Here is a 5061-nt window from a genome sequence, read left to right on the forward strand (position 1 = left end):
TATTTGTTATATATATGGCTGAGGGTCCTAAGGGAAGTGCACGCTGATATAGAATGCTTTGCTGTTCACATTATGATAAATGCACTTTGCAATGATAGAATTATATTTTATTAATATTTTGGATCCTATCAAAAATTTCACGAGAATTCAGCGGCTATATATAGAACGAAAGTATCATAAACACATTTAAGCCCTCTAATATAAGGACGAGGATAGGCCGCGACCCGTCGCACAATTACAGAGCGCGCAACTCCGTCCGACATGTGTTTGGTCCCCCACTCCTGTCCCCCGCTCCCCAGCCTGTTCGCTTGGTCGTAAACAATCGTGGATTATAAGCCATAACAGTATTTTTCTCTCACACCAACCAGCCAGCAGTAATAATCCACGATCGTTTTAGCCGAAACGAACAGTCTGCCCGTCGCTCATGCGCCTTCAGACTTCACTCCTGTCCTCACGCCTGCTGCATGTGTCCTGACATCCATGCAAGCGCTGATGTAAGCGGAAAAAAATCAAAACATTTTCTTTGAATCGTTATAACTTTTGAATGGTGTATCAGTTTTAAATTCTGTCTACACCGGTGTGTTCTACGTGACAAGGCAAACAAAACTAGACTCCACTTACATATGTTTCAAAAAACTTTATTTTAGAGCACTTTACGTGTAATACGTGCCAGGAGATTTATCAAATGAGTTACTAACATGTAATATTAAAGTTGCTACTCCAAAAATATACTAAAGTTGTTACATAGCATACACAAGCTCAGGACAAAAATATCAAAATGAGTTATTACCATGTAATACTAAAGTTGCTACTCAAAAAATATAATAAAATTGTTACATAGTATGCACATGCTGAGGGGGCAAAAAAATCTCAAAGGAGTTACTATAGGTAATACTAGAGTAATATTATAGTTATACAACTTGGGGGCTAATTATTGCAACAAACCTAAACATAGAAGTTGTTGCACAAACTAGGAGGCAAATTCTTTTGTGGCAACTTATGTGCGCAATGACTACCCTTTTGCGACAACTTATACATTGTAGGTGAGGCAACTTATACTTGGGGGCTAATTATTGCAATGAACCTAAACATAGAAGTTGTTGCACAAACTAGGGGGTAAATTTTTTTGTGGCAACTTATGTGTGCAATGACTACCCTTTTGCGACAACTTATACATTGTAGGTGAGACAACTTATACTTCGGGGCTAATTATTGCAACGAACCTAATCATAGAAGCTGTTGCACAAATTAGGGGGTAAATTCTTTTGTGGCAACTTACGTGTGCAATGACTACACTTATGCGACAACCTATACATTCTAGGTGAGGCAACTAATATGTAGGAATTTGGAAGGCATTCCAACCTAAAAGGGAGACTGAAAACTAAAACTAAAAAAATAAAAAAAAACTTGACTGAAAACTGAAATAAAAAAAAACACTGAAAAAAGACTGAAAACCTAAATATAGAAACTTCAAATACAACACAAGACAAAATAAAAATGAAACTGAAATTAAAAAGAAAATTAAACTAGGAAAGACAGATAAAACCGAGAAACTAAAGAAGACACAATGAAATATAAAAAGCTGATTATTTCCAAAAAAAAAAATGAAACATAAAAACTAAAACTAAAAAAGGCAGCCAGAAAATTTAACTGAAATTAATAACTGAGACTAAAAGGAAAAAAACCGAAGAAATGACACTCAAAACTCGTTAAACTGAAAGGAAAACTTAAAATGAAAATAATAACCCATTAAACTGAAAGGAAAACTGAAAAAATGAAACTCAAAACTCATTAAACTGTAACTAAAAGAACACTACAAGCTGCATGACCTTGTGCGTGGCAAGTTTAATTTCAAAGCACGTAGCAAGTTATATTTTAAGCAAGTGGCAAGTTATCTTGATTATCACTATATAAAATGCATAAGTAGCTACTTTACTTACAACATAATTTACCATTATATAAAATATATTCCAAAATACAGGCATCACGGGTCTAGTTCTATGGATCTCATCATAAAAAACATAATGACGCAAATAAAAACTAAAAACAGACTACATGTAACAAAGTTATCGCATTTTAAAAAGAAAGAAAGCAAAACAAAAAAAAAATGAGTGGAGCAACCCACCTCAACCCTCCGGCAGCTGTATGTCGTATCCGTATCAAACTGTATGCATGGCCGGAGACCAGGCTGTGTGGGTACTGATCCAGCAGGCGGGCCAGGCCGGGTGGGCGCAAGTCGAGAAGGCAGGCCAGGCTCCGCTACACATACAAGTCTCTAGCTGTGTAAGAGCAGATTATGCGGATATGAACGACGGGACAAAGCCTTACATAGTGGCCATCATCATACGGGTGATCTTCGCAGGCATGTTCAAGGCAGCAGCAATAGACCACGGATTGAACAGCTTCGTCTTCATCTTCTACCGCCAGATAGCCGCGTCTCTCCTCATGCTGCCAGTTGCAGTCCTTATCGAGAGGTAACTCACCGCTCGTCGGGTGAGAGCCGCGCGGCCGCCCTGCCCTAGCGCCTCGGCTCCCCGGCGCCCGACCCCGTGCGCTACGCGGACAGCCGCCTCAAGCCCCGTGCCCGCCTCATCCCCTCTCTCTCTCTCTCTCTCGGCCTCTCCCCATTTCCTGCTTTCTTCTCCGTTTGGTCGAAGCCGCAGCGGTGCCGGCCGAGCGCCGTGAACCGCGATCTGATCTGCTTCTGAAGGGGTGACATCATGATGACGTCATATAAACTCTTTTTCCTATAGTAAAGAAAGCTACTAATACAAATCCAATACACTTATACATGCCCGATATCCATGGCCGTGAACCCCGATAGCCAGCAGCCGGCAGCCGGGGGCCCGGCGGCCGCCTTCAGCAACCAGCAGCCAGCAGCGAGGGACATGTGTGTTTGATTACTCGTTCTGCAGCCCATGTGCAATTTGGCATTCTTCTTCATTACAGTAGATCATGAACGAGGATATATGCATGGTTCCATTTATTATTGAATACTTATGAATCAGCAATACATCGTGGTAACAACGAAACTGCATACAGTATATAGGATTGGATATGCCTCAAAGGGTGAAGAGTATTGAACCCTGCAGTACACCCATGTTTTGCAATACTGCATATGCCTCATGGAGTACAGTGTATGCAGATTCGAAGGTGGAGCGTTCTGACTGGTTCAATATATAGTAGATGTAGATCAGGTCTGAAAAATATCAAATATGCATGAGCTGACAATATGAGCAATGTACTATCTTTCAGGGAAATTTGCATTGCCAAAAAATATACAACTTGCTTATCTTAGTTTGTAAACTTATTTGTTCAAATATTTCTGCATCGTTTACAAACTGACAGGAATTGGATGACTGCAACTTCCATGTACCAGGAAACAATTCTGCTGCTGCAGTGTACACCGCCTCCAATTAAGGCCACGTTCGTTTCACCAGGAATGAGCCCTAGGAAGAAATCCTGGCCGGATTGTTACTTTAATTTATGTAAGCTTTCACTACCGGATTGATTCCTGGCCTCCTAAAGCCGTAACGAAACGAACCCTAAGGGCCTGTTCGGTTCCCGGGGATTGACGTACCGGAACCATTCCGGCCAGGAATGTTTATTTAAATTGTACGCAGTAGACTTCAGCAGAAATCGTTCCGGACAGTAATGACTCCAAACAAACGAGCCCTAAAGCTGTTGTGAATTGTTTGCACAAGGTAGTTAACTGTCTCAGACTTGTTCTTTACTGCACTATGAATAACTAAAGGATGGAATCCAGAGGTGAAGGATATGGATTTTGCTTTTACACTACAGTACCTCGTTGCGTGATAAAACTGTAGCAGTCCGACAATTGCAAAAACTGAATGCAGATGCTACTTGTTCTCAAGCAAAACTGAAAACAGATGTTATTCCTATCTCTGTTTTTTCTATAGTACAATTTTCTTGGCAATTAGGATCAGTTATCTGAGTAGACTTAGGAGTCTGATATTGACATGCTAGAACCCTCCTTGTTTGCCTTTCTTGTTAGTCAAATATTGACATGCTGTTGGACTCATAATATGATGCTTAGTTGTGATTCCTTTAGTTCCCTTACATTGTGTGCCTGTGATTTGTACAAACTAAATTCAATGCCAGAACATTTTATTTATGTAGTCCCCCTGTCCGTGTTGTTGCTGGACTTTCCTTTTGTTGCAGTGCTGCTGCTGCTAGAGGAGAGAAGTAAGGAGGAGAAGAGATGGAAAACCAGGGCAGAAGATAGAGGAGCGAGGAGGGGTCTCACTGGGTTCCTTCGTTGTGGTGCCGCAGGTTAAGAATCCATGGCATAAGGCCATAAGCTCATTTTCCAACGAAGAAATGCCTTTTTATCCTTGATATAATCGTCTAATCAGATAGGAAACTACTTGTTTCGCATCCCTAGCTTTGTCACATTTTTCAGTTCTTGAGAGCATGCTTTCTTTATGACTAGTCTTAGTTTCCTTTTGTCGCACCTAATTCTTCTATTCCCCACATAAACCCAGATCGAGATCCAGAAATCCAGAAATCACAAGAACCCTGATGATCCAAAAATCAAACAAGATTGAAGCAAACGAATCAACATGATCAGGCATTCAAAGTCAAATTCTTGCATTGTTTTTATCTTTATTCACTTCGTATCTCCTGCCCAGTTCATTTTTTGATAATGTTCTTCCTCTACTTCAGTACGTAGAACAGAAATCTGAAAAGCAATTTATAGATTTAGTTTTATATTATGCTAGTTCCTTTTTGTTGCACTTAAAAAAACAACTTAGTTCAAACCTAGAATTGTACACTTTAAAAGGCCAAAGGAGTGCTAGAGTTTACTGAGGATGAAGAGTTATTAGAGCATCTCCAAGAGTCTTTCTAAAGTTTGCTCTCTAAATCATCATTTGGAGAGACATTTCTATAAAAATCGCTTTCTATATCTTTCCATTCTCCAACATTTTTTCTATATCTTGTGTGCACTCGAGAGTCATTCTCGTTTTCTATCTTTGGCTAGAGAGAAATGCAAAATAGAAGATAGCTATGGATAACCAAATAAAAAAGTTGTTGGAGGGT

The 5061-nt window shown here is 40.0% G+C and overlaps 1 long non-coding RNA gene across 1 annotated transcript; it reads right to left on the reverse strand.

The window, feature by feature from the left end:
- Window positions 1-290: 290 nt before the first annotated feature.
- On the reverse strand, window positions 291-3727 carry LOC136494396 (uncharacterized). Its single transcript, XR_010768592.1, has 3 exons — window positions 2329-3727; window positions 2126-2259; window positions 291-471 (listed from the first exon to the last, which is right to left on the reverse strand). It is a non-coding gene; the product is annotated as an uncharacterized lncRNA (long non-coding RNA).
- Window positions 3728-5061: the final 1334 nt, after the last annotated feature.

This window comes from Miscanthus floridulus, chromosome 11 (assembly GCF_019320115.1).
Source record: "Miscanthus floridulus cultivar M001 chromosome 11, ASM1932011v1, whole genome shotgun sequence".
In the NCBI taxonomy this organism is placed as follows: Eukaryota; Viridiplantae; Streptophyta; class Magnoliopsida; order Poales; family Poaceae; genus Miscanthus; species Miscanthus floridulus.